The sequence below is a fragment of the Crotalus tigris genome, unplaced genomic scaffold (assembly GCF_016545835.1).
Source record: "Crotalus tigris isolate CLP2741 ecotype Arizona unplaced genomic scaffold, ASM1654583v1 scf7180000024454.734221, whole genome shotgun sequence".
Lineage (NCBI taxonomy): Eukaryota > Metazoa > Chordata > Lepidosauria > Squamata > Viperidae > Crotalus > Crotalus tigris.
Genome location: NW_024100623.1, coordinates 611,843 through 624,585, shown reverse-complemented (window position 1 = coordinate 624,585; position 12,743 = coordinate 611,843).

Genomic DNA, 12,743 nt, shown 5'->3' with positions numbered 1-12,743 from the left:
AGAGGAATTTTCCGACAATGGGATTTTCCCATGTATTTTACCAGGAAACATAGATTTGGCAGGCTAGAAATCCTAACTATTCCCAAGCATTCCGAATTTGTTGGCGATGTCAATTTTGCTGCATGAATTCATGGTGAACTAACCCTAATCCTAAGTGGAATTTTACTCCAATGGGATTTTCCCATGTGTTTTACCAGGAAACATAGATAGGGCAGGCTAGAAATGTCAGTGCCCTCCTCACCATAACTAAGCACTACGAATTTGTTGGCGATGTCCATTTTCCTCTAGACACTAATGGTGACCTAACCGTAACCCTAAGTGGAATTTTCCTCCAATGGGAGTTTCCCATCTATTTTACCAGGAAACATAGTAGGGCAGGCTAGAAAGCCAGTGCTCTGCTAACCATACCTAAGCACTCCGCGTTTGTTGGAAATGTCCATTTTCCCCTTTAAGTTTATGGTGACATAACCCTAACCCTAAGTGGAATTTTCCTCCAATGGATTTTCCCATGTATTTTACCAGGAAACATAGATTTGGCAGGCTAGAAATTTTGGTCCCTTCCTAACTATTCCCAAGCACTCCGAATTTGTTGGCGATGTCCATTTTGCTGTATGAGTTCATGATGACCTAGCCCAAACCCTAAGTGGAATTTTCCGACAATGGGATTTTCCCATGCATTTTGCCAGGAAACATCGATAGGGCAGGCTTGAAAAGCCAGTGCTCTGCTAACCATACCTAAGCACTCCGAGTTTCTTGGCAATGTCCATTTTCCCCTTTAAGTTTATGGTGACATAACCCTAACCCTAAGTGGAATTTTCCTACAATGGATTTTCCCATGTATTTGACCAGGAAACATAGATTTGGCAGGCTAGAAATTTTGGTCCCTTCCTAACTATTCCCAAGCACCCCGAATTTGTTGGCGATGTCCATTTTGCTGTATAAGTTCATGGTGACCTAACCCTAACCCTAAGTGGAATTTTCCTCCAATGGGTTTTTCCCATGTATTTTACCAGGAAACATAGATAGGGCAGGCTAGAAAAGCCAGTGCTCTCCTAACCGTACTCAAGCACTCCAAGTTTGTTGGCAATGTCCATTTTCCCCTTTAAGTTTATGGTGACATAACCCGAACCCTAAGTGGAAATTTCCTCATTGAATTTCCCATGTGTTTTACCAGGAAATATCGTAGGCAGGTTGGAAAGTCATGCCCTCTTCACCATACCCCTGGCACTCTGATTGCTGGCATGACCATTTTGCTGTAATGATTCATGATGCCCTAACCAAACTCGAGTGAAATTTTCCACCAATGGGATTTTCCCATGTATTTTACCAGGAAACATAGATATAGCAACCTAGAAAAGCCACTGCCCTCCTAACCATACCCAAGCACTCTGAGTTCGTTGGCGATGTCCATTTCGCTCTAGGAGTTCATGGTGACGTAACCCTAACCCTAAATGGAATTTTCCTCCAATGAGATTTTCCCATGTATTTTACCAGGAAACATAGATAGGGCAGCCTAGAAAAACCACTGCCCTCCTAACCATACCCAAGCACTCCAACTTCGTTGGCGATGTCCATTTTGCTCTAGGAGTTCATGGTGATGTAACCCTAACGCTAAGTGGAATTTTCCTCCAATTGGATTTTCCCTGTATTTTACCAGGACCATAATTTGGCAGGCTAAAATCCGAACTATTCCCAATCATTCCGATTTGTTGGCCGTGTCCAATTGCTGCATGAATTCATGGTGACTAACCCTAACACTAAGTGGATTTTCTCTCCAATGATTTTCCCATGTGTTTTACCTGAAACATCAATAGTGCAGGATAGAAAAGTCAGTGCCCTCCTCACCATAACCAAGCACTACGAATTTGTTGGCGATGTCCATTTTGGTCTAGACGTTAATGGTGACCCAACCGTAACTCTAAGTGGAATTCTCCTCCAATGGCATTTTCCCATGCATTTTACCAGGAAACATCAATAGGGCAGGCTAGAAATTTCTGTACCATTCTAACCATACCCAAGCACTCCGAATTTGTTGGCGATGTCTATTTCGTTCTAGGAGTTCAGGGTGACCTAACAGTAACCCTAAGTGGAATTTTCTGCCAATGGGATTTTCCCATGTATTTTACCAGGAAACATAGATAGGGCAGGTTAGAAAAGCCAGTGCTCTCCTAACCATACCCAAGCACTCCGAGTTTGTTGGCAATGTCCATTTCCCCCTTTAAGTTTATGGTGACCTAACCCTAACCCTAAGTGGAAATTTCCTCCAATGAATTTTCCCATGTGTTTTACCAGGAAACATCGATAGGGCATGGTTGGAAAGTCAGTGCCCTCTTCACCATACCCCTGCACTCTGAATTTGCTGGCGATGAGCATTTTGCTGTATGAGTTCATGATGACCTAACCCAAACCCTAAGTGAAATTTTCCACCAATAGGATTTTCCCATGCATTTTACCAGGAAACATAGATAGGGTAGGATAGAAAGGTTCGTGCCCTCCTAACCATAGCCAAGCACGTCCGAGTTAGGTGGCAATGTCACATATTTGCTCTATAGGTTATGTTTGACCTAACCCTAACCCTAAGTGGATTTCCTCCATTGGGATTTTCCATGTATTTTACTAGGAAACTAATAGGGCAGGCTTGAAAGCCAGTGCCCTCTTAACCATACCCAAGCACTCCGAGGTTGTTGGCGATGTCCATTTTTCTCCCCAAGTTCATGGTGCCCTAAACCTAACCCTAAGTGGAATTTCCTCCAATGGGATTTTCCCATATATTTTACCAGGAAACATAGATAGGGCAGCCTAGAAAAGTCGCTGCCCTCCTAACCATAACAAAGCACTCCAAATATATTGGCGATGTCCATTTTGCTGTATGATTTCATGGTGACCTAACCCTAACCCTAACTGGAATTTTCCTCAAATGGGATTTTCCCATCTATTTTACCAAGAAACATATATAGGGCAGCCTAGAATAAGTAAATCTTTCACATAACCCATGCACTCTGAATTTGCTGGTGTGACAATTTTTGCTGTAATGAGTTCATGATGACACTAGCCCAAACCTAAGTGGAAGTTTCCGACATTGGATTTTCCCATGGCTTTACGCAGGAAACATCGCAGGGCAGGTAGAAATTTCTGTGACATCCTACACATACCAGCACTCAAATGTGTTGGTGATTTCCATTTCGCTCTAGGAGGTTCTGGTGAACCTAACCCTAGTGGAATTTTCCGCCAATGAGATTTTCCCATGTATTTTACCAGGAAAAATAGGGTAGGATAGAAAATTTGGTGCCCTCCTAACCATACCCAAGCACTCCGAGTTAGTTGGCAATGTCCATTTTGCTCTATGAGTTTATGTTGACCTAACCCTAACCCGAAGTGTAATTTTGCTCCAATGGGATTTTCCCATGTATTTTACTAGGAAACATAGAAAGAGCAGGCTTGAAAAGCCAGTGCTCTGCTAACCTTTCCTAAGCACTCCAAGTTTGTTGGCACTGTCCATTTTCCCCTTTAAAGTTTATGGTGACATAACCCTAACCCTAAGTGGAATTTTCCTCCAATGCATTTTCCCATGTATTTTACCAGGAAACATAGATTTGGCAGGCTAGAAATTTTGGTGCCGTCCTAACTATTCCCAAGCACTCCGAATTTGTTGGCGATGTTCCTTTTGCTGTATGAGTTCATGGTGACCTAACCCTAACACTAAGTGGAATTTTCCTCCAATGGATTTTCCCATGTGTTTTACCAGGAAACATCGATAGTGCAGGCTAGAAAAGTAAGTGCCCTCCTCACCATAACCAAGCACTACGAATGTACCCAAGCACTCCGAATTTGTTGGCGATGTCCATTTCGTTGTAGGACTTCAGGGTGACCTAACCATTACCGTAAGTGGAATTTTCTGCCAATGGGATTTTCCCATGTATTTTACCAGGAAACATAGATAGCGCAGGCTAGAAAAGCCAGTGCTCTCCTAACCATACCCAAGCACTCCGAGTTTGTTCGCAATGTCCATTTTGCTCTATGAGTTTATGTTGACCTAACTCTAACCCTAAGTGGAATTTTCCTCCAATAGTATTTTCCCATGTATTTTACCAGGAAGCATAGATGGGATAGGCTAGAAAAGCCAGTGCTCTCCTAACCGTACCCAAGCACTCCGAGTTTGTTGACAATGTCCATTTCCCCCTTTAAGTTTATGGTGACCTAACCCTAACCCTAAGTGGAAATTTCCTCCAATGAATTTTCCCATGTGTTTTACCAGGAAACATCGATAGGGCATGGTTGGAAAGTCAGTGCCCTCTTCACCATACCCCTGCACTCTGAATTTGCTGGCGATGAGCATTTTGCTGTATGAGTTCATGATGACCTAACCCAAACCCGAAGTGAAATTTTCCACCAATGGGATTTTCCCATGCATTTTACCAGGAAACATAGATAGGGTAGGATAGAAAGGTTCGTGCCCTCCTAACCATACCCAAGCACTCCGAATTAGGTGGCAATGTCCATTTTGCTCTATGAGGTTATGTTGACCTAACCCTAACCCTAAGTGGAATTTTCCTCCAATGGGATTTTCCCATGTATTTTACTAGGAAACATAGATAGGGCAGGCTTGAAAAGCCAGTGCTCTGCTAACCATACCTAAGCACTCCGAGTTTTTTGGCAATGTCCATTTTCCCCTTTAAGTTTATGGTGACATAACCCTAACCCTAAGTGGAATTTTCCTCCAATGGATTTTCCCATGTATTTTACCAGGAACATAGATTTGGCAGCTAGAAATTTTGGTCCCTTCTAACTATTCCGCAGCACTCCGAATTTGTTGGCAAGTGTCCTTTTTGCTTGTATGAGTTTCATTGTGACCTAACCCTAACCCTAAGTAGGAATTTCTCCATGAAATTTTCCATGTTTTTTACCAGGAAACATCGATAGGCGGCTAGACAGTCAGTACCCTCTTCCCATACCCCATGCACTCTGAATTTGCTGGTGATGACAATTTTGCTGTATGAGTTCATGATGACCTAGCCCAAACCCTAATGGAATTTTCCGACAATGGGATTTTTCCCATGCATTTTACCAGGAAACATCGACAGGGCAGGGTAGAAATTTCTGTGACATCCTAACCAAACCCAAGCACTCCGAATTTGTTGGTGATGTCCATTTCGCTCTAGGAGTTCATGGTGACCTAACCCTAAGTGGAATTTTCCGCCAAAGGGATTTTCCCATGTATTTTACCAGGAAACATAGATAGGGTAGGATAGAAAGGTTCGTGCCCTCCTAACCATACCCAAGCACTCCGAGTTAGGTGGCAATGTCCATTTTTCTCTATGAGTTTATGTTGACCTAACCCTAACCCTAAGTGGAATTTTCCTCCAATGGGATTTTCCCATGTATTTTACCAGGACACATAGATTTGGCAGGCTAGAAATCCTAACTATTCCCAAGCATTCCGAATTTGTTGGCGATGTCCAATTTGCTGCATGAATTCATGGTGAACTAACCCTAACACTAAGTGGAATTTTCCTCCAATGGATTTTCCCATGTGTTTTACCAGGAAACATCGATAGTGCAGGCTAGAAAAGTAAGTGCCCTCGTCACCATAACCAAGCACTACGAATGTGTTTGCAATGTCCCTTTTGGTCTAGACGTTAATGGTGATCTAACCGTAACCCTAAGTGGAATTTTCCTCCAATGGGAGTTTCCCATCTATTTTACCAGGAAACATAGTAGGGCAGGCTAGAAATTTTGGTGCCGTCCTAACTATTCCCAAGCACTCCGAATTTGTTGGCGATGTTCCTTTTGCTGTATGAGTTCATGGTGACCTAACCCTAACACTAAGTGGAATTTTCCTCCAATGGATTTTCCCATGTGTTTTACCAGGAAACATCGATAGTGCAGGCTAGAAAAGTAAGTGCCCTCGTCACCATAACCAAGCACTACGAATGTGTTTGCAATGTCCCTTTTGGTCTAGACGTTAATGGTGATCTAACCGTAACCCTAAGTGGAATTTTCCTCCAATGGGAGTTTCCCATCTATTTTACCAGGAAACATAGTAGGGCAGGCTAGAAAAGCCAGTGCTCTGCTAACCATACCTAAGCACTCCGCGTTTGTTGGAAATGTCCATTTTCCCCTTTAAGTTTATGGTGACATAACCCTAACCCTAAGTGGAATTTTCCTCCAATGGATTTTCCCATGTATTTTACCAGGAAACATAGATTTGGCAGGCTAGAAATTTTGGTCCCTTCCTAACTATTCCCAAGCACTCCGAATTTGTTGGCGATGTCCATTTTGCTGTATGAGTTCATGATGACCTAGCCCAAACCCTAAGTGGAATTTTCCGACAATGGGATTTTCCCATGCATTTTGCCAGGAAACATCGATAGGGCAAGCTTGAAAAGCCAGTGCTCTGCTAACCATACCTAAGCACTCCGAGTTTCTTGGCAATGTCCATTTTCCCCTTTAAGTTTATGGTGACATAACCCTAACCCTAAGTGGAATTTTCCTACAATGTTTTTTCCCATGTATTTGACCAGGAAACATAGATTTGGCAGGCTAGAAATTTTGGTCCCTTCCTAACTATTCCCAAGCACCCCGAATTTGTTGGCGATGTCCATTTTGCTGTATAAGTTCATGGTGACCTAACCCTAACCCTAAGTGGAATTTTTCTCCAATGAATTTTCCCATGTATTTTACCAGGAAAAATTAATAGGGCAGGCTAGGAAAGTCAGTGCCCTATTCACCATACCCGTGGACTCTGAATTTTCTGGTGATGACCATTTTGCTGTATGAGTTCATGATGACCTCGCCCAAACACTAAGTGGAATTTTCCGACAATTGGATTTTCCCATGTATTTTACCAGGAAACATAGATTTCGCAGGCTAGAAATCCTAACTATTCCCAAGCATTCCGAATTTGTTGGCGATGTCCATTTTGCTGCATGAATTCATGGTGAACTAACCCTAACCCTAAGTGGAATTTTCCTCCAATGGGATTTTCCCATGTGTTTTACCAGGAAACATAGATTTGGCAGGCTAGAAATCCTAATTATTCCCAAGCATTCCGAATTTGTTGGCGATGTCAATTTTGCTGCATGAATTCATGGTGAACTAACCCTAACCCTAAGTGGAATTTTCCTCCAATGGGATTTTCCCATGTGTTTTACCAGGAAACATAGATAGGGCAGGCTAGAAAAGTCAGTGCCCTCCTCTCCATAACTAAGCACTACGAATTTGTTGGCGATGTCCATTTTGCTCTAGACACTAATGGTGACCTAACCGTAAAGCTAAGTGGATTTTTCATCCAATGGGAGTTTCCCATGTATTTTACCAGGAAACATAGTAGGGCAGGCTAGAAAAGCCAGTGCTCTCCTTACCATACCCAAGACCTCTGAGTTTGTTGGCAATGTCCATTTTCCCCTTTAAGTTTATGGTTACCTAACACTAACCCTAAGTAATATTTTCCTCTAATAGATTTTCCCATGCATTTTAGCAGGAAACATCGATAGGGCAGGCTAGAAATTTCTGTGCCATCCTAACCATACCCAAGCACTCCGAATTTGTTGGCGATGTCCATTTCGCTCTAAGAGTTCATGGTGACCTAACCCTAACCCTAAGTGGAATTTTCTGCCAATGGGATTTTCCCATGTATTTTACCAGGAAACATAGGGTAGGATAGAAAATTTGCTGCCCTCCTAACCATACTCAAGCACTCCGAGTTAGTTGGCAATGTCCATTTTGCCGTATATGGCCTAACCTAACCCTAAGTGGAATTTTCCTCCAATGGTTTTTCCCATGTATTTTACCAGGAAACATAGATTTGGCAGGCTAGAAATTTTGTTGCCATCCTAACTATTCCCAAGCACTCCGAATTTCTTGGTGATGTCCATTTTGCTGTATGAGTTCATCGTGACCTAACCCTAACACTAAGTGGAATTTTCCTCCAATGGATTTTCCCATGTGTTTTACCAGGAAACATCGATAGTGCAGGCTAGAAAAGTCAGTGCCCTCCTCACCATAACCAAGCACTACGAATTTGTTGGCGATGTCCATTTTGGTCTAGACGTTAATGGTGACCTAACCGTAACCCTAAGTGGAATTTTCCTCCAATAGCATTTTCCCATGTATTTGACCAGGAAATATAGATTGGGCAGGCTAGAAATTTCTGTGCCATCCTAACCATACCCAAGCACTCCGAATTTGTTGGCGATGTCCATTTCGCTCTAGGAGTTCATGGCGACCTAACCCTATCCTTAAGTGGAATGTCCATTTTCCTCTTTAAGTTTATGGTGACCTAACCCTAACCCTAAGTGAAATTTTCCTCCAATGGATTTTCCCATGTATTTTACCAGGAAACATAGATTTGGCATGCTAGAAATTTTGGTGCCATCCTAACCCAAACCCTAAGTGGAATTTTCCGACAATGGGATTTTCCCATGCATTTTACCAGGAAACATCGATAGGGCAGGCTTGAAATTTCTATGACATCCTAACCATACCCAAGCACTCCAAGTTAGTTGGCAATGTCTATTTTGCTCTATGAGTTTATGGTGATCTAACCCTAACCCTAAGTGGAATTTTCTGCCAATGTGATTTTCCCATGTATTTTACCAGGAAAAATAGATTTGGCAGGCTAGAAATTTTGGTGCCATCCTAACTATTCTCAAGCACTCTCAATTTGTTGGCAATGTCCATTTTGCTGTATGAGTTCATGGTGACCTAACCCTAACCTTAAGTGGAATAAAATACGTAGGAATATCCCATTGGAGTAAAATTCCACTTAGCGTTAGTTTTAGTTCACCATGAACTCATACAGCGAAATGAACATTGCCAACCAATTCAGAGTGCTTGGGAATAGTTAGCAAGGGACCAAAATTTCTAGCCTGCCAAATCTATGTTTCCTGCTAAAATACATGGGAAAATCCATTGGAGGAAAATTACACTTAGGGTTAGGGTTAGGTCACAATAAACTTAGATGGGAAAATGGACATTGCCAACAAACTGGGAGTGCTTGGGTATGGTTACGACACACTGGCTTTTCTAGCCTGCCCTATGTATGTTTCCTGGTAAAATACATAGGAAAATCCCATTGGAGTAAAATTTCACTTAGGGTTAGGGTTAGGTCACCATAAACTCATAGAGCAAAATGGACATTGCCAACTAACTTGGAATGCTTGAGTATGGTTAGGAGGGCACAGAAATTTCTAGCCTGCCCTATTGATGTTTCCTGGTAAAATGCATGGGAAAATCCCACTGGTGGAAAATTTCACTTAGGGTTTGGGTTAGGTCATCACGAACTCATACAGCAAAATGGTCATCGCCGGCAAATTCAGAGTGCAGGGGTATGGTGAAGAGGGCACTGACTTTCCAACCATGCCCTATCGATGTTTCCTAGTAAAACACATGGGAAAATTCATTGGAGGAAATTTCCACTTAGGGTTAAGGTTAGGTCACCATAAACTTAAAGGGGGAAATGGACATTGCCAACAAACCCGGAGTGCTTGGGTACCGTTAGGAGAGCACTATCTTTTCTAGCCTGCCCTATCGATGTTTCCTGGTAAAACACATGGGAAAATCCATTGGAGGAAAATTCCACTTAGGGTTAGAGTTAGCTCAACATAAACTCATACAGCAAAATGGACATCGCCAACAAATTCGGAGTGCTTGGGAATAGTTAGGATGGCAGCAAAATTCCTAGCCTGCCAAATCTATGTTTCCTGGTAAAATACATGGGAAAATCCATTGGAGGATAAATTTCACTTAGGGTTAGGGTTAGGTCACCATAAACTTAAAGGGGGAAAAGGACATTGCCAACAAACTCGGAGTCCTTGGGTATGGTTAGGAGGGCACTAACTTTTCTATCCTACCCTATCTATGTTTCCTGGTAAAATACATGGAATAATCCCATTCGCAGAAAATTCCACTTAGGGTTAGGGTTAGGTCACCATGAACTCCTAGAGCAAAATGGTCATCGCCAGCAAATTCAGAGTACACAGGTATGATGAAGAGGGCACTGACTATCCTTGCCTGCCCTATCGATGTTCCCTGGTAAAACACAAGGGAAAATCCCATTTGCGGAAAATTCCACTTAGGATTAGGGTTTGGTCAACATGAACTCCTAGAGCAAAATGGACATTGTCAACAAATTCGGAGTGCTTTTTTATGGTTAGGATGGCACCAAAATTTCTAGCCTGCCAAATCTATGTTTCCTGGCAAAATACATGGGAAAATCCATTGGAGGAAAATTCCACTTAGGGTTAGGGTTAGGTCACCATAAACTCATAGAGCAAAATGGACATTGCCAACTAACTTGGAGTGCTTGCGTATGGTTAGGATGGCACAGAAATTTCTAGCCTGCCCAATCTATATTTCCTGGTCAAATACATGGGAAAATGCCATTGGAGGAAAATTCCACTTAGGGTTAGGGTTAGGTCACCATAAACTTAAAGGGGAAAATGGACATTGCCAACAAACTCGGAGTGCTTAGGTATGGTGAGCAGAGCACTGGCTTTTCAAGCCTGCCCTATCTATATTTCCTAGTAAAATACATGGGAAAATCCCATTGGAGTAAAATTTCACTTAGGGTTAGGTTTAGGTCAACATAAACTCATAGAGCAAAATGGACATTGCCAACTAACTCGGAGTGCTTGGGTATGGTTAGGAGGCCACCAACTTTTCCATCCTACCCTATCTATGTTTCCTGGTAGAATACATGGGAAAATGCCATTGGAGGAAAATTCCACTTAGGGTTAGGGTTAGGTCACCATGAACTCCTAGAGTGAAATGGACATCGCTAACAAATTCGGAGTGCTTGGGTATGGTTAGGATGGTACAGAAATTTCTATCCTACCCTATCTATGTTTCCTGGTAAAATACATGGCAAAATCACATTGGCAGAAAATTCCACTTAGGGTTAGGGTTAGGTCACCATGAATTTAGAGGGGAAAATGGACATTGCCAACAAACTCGGAGTGCTTGGGTATGGTTACGAGAGCACTGGCTTTTCTATGGTTTTCTAGCCTGCCCTATCTATGTTTCCTGGTAAAATACGTAGGAATATCCCATTGGAGTAAAATTCCACTTAGCGTTAGGGTTAGGTCACCATAAACTCATAGAGCGAAATGAACATTGCCAACCAATTCAGAGTGCTTGGGAATAGTTAGCAAGGGACCAAAATTTCTAGCCTGCCAAATCTATGTTTCCTGCTAAAATACATGGGAAAATCCATTGGAGGAAAATTCCACTTAGGGTTAGGGTTAGGTCACCATGAACTCCTAGAGTGAAATGGACATCGCTAACAAATTCGGAGTGCTTGGGTATGGTTAGGATGGTACAGAAATTTCTATCCTACCCTATCTATGTTTCCTGGTAAAATACATGGGAAAATCACATTGGCAGAAAATTCCACTTAGGGTTAGGGTTAGGTCACCATGAACTTAGAAGGGAAAATGGACATTGCCAACAAACTAGGAGTGCTTGGGTATGGTTACGAGAGCACTGGCTTTTCTATGGTTTTCTAGCCTGCCCTATCTATGTTTCCTGGTAAAATACGTAGGAATATCCCATTGGAGTAAAATTCCACTTAGCGTTAGGGTTAGGTCACCATAAACTCATAGAGCAAAATGGACATTGCCAACTAACTTGGAGTGCTTGGGTATGGTTAGGAGGGCAGCAACTTTTCATTCCTACCTTATCTATGTTTCCTGGTAAAATACATGGGAAATCCCATTGGAGGAAAATTTCACTGAGGGTTACGGTTAGGTCACCATTACTGTCTAGAGCAAAATGGACATCACCAACAAATTTGTAGTGCTTAGTTATAGTGAGGAGGGCACTGACTTTTCTAGCCTGCCCTATCTATGTTTCCTGGTAAAATACATGGGAAAATCCATTTGAGGAAAAATCCACTTAGGGTTAGGGTTATGTCAACATAAACTCATGGAGCAAAATGGACATTGCCAACTCACACGAAGTGCTTGGGTATGGTTAGGAGGGCACCAACTTTTCTATCCTACCCTATCTATGTTTCTTGGTAAAATACATGGGAAAATCCCATTGGCAGAAAATTCCACTTAGGGTTAGGGTTAGGTCACCATAAACTTAAAGGGGAAAATGGACATTGCCAACGAACTCCGAGTGCTTAGGTATGGTGAGCAGAGCACTGGCTTTTCAAGCCTGCCCTATCTATATTTCCTAGTAAAATACATGGGAAAATCCCATTGGAGGAAAATTCCACTTAGTGTTAGGGTTAGGTCAACATAAACTCATAGAGCAAAATGGACATTGCCAACTAACTCGGAGTGCTTGGGTATGGTTAGGAGAGCAGTGGCTTTTCTAGCCTGCCCTATCTATGTTTCCTGGTAAAATACATGGGAAAATCCCATTGCAGAAAATTCCACTTAGGGTTAGGGTTAGGTCACCATTAGTGTCTAGAGCAAAATAGACATCGCCAACAAATTCGTAGTTCTTAGTTATGATGAGGAGGGCACCAACATTTCTAGCCTGCCCTATCTACTTTTCCTGGTAAAATGCAAGGGAAAATCCCATTAGGGGAAAATTCCAATTAGGGTTTGGGTTTGGTAATCATGAAATCATATTGAAAAATGGTCATCGCCAGTTAATTCAGAGTGCAGGGGTATGGTGAAGAGGGCACTGACTTTTCTAGCCTGCCCTATAGTTGTTTCCTGGAAAAACACATTTGAAAATCCATTGCACTCCTAGTTTTACCTGGAAACATCAATAGTGCAGGATAGAAAAGT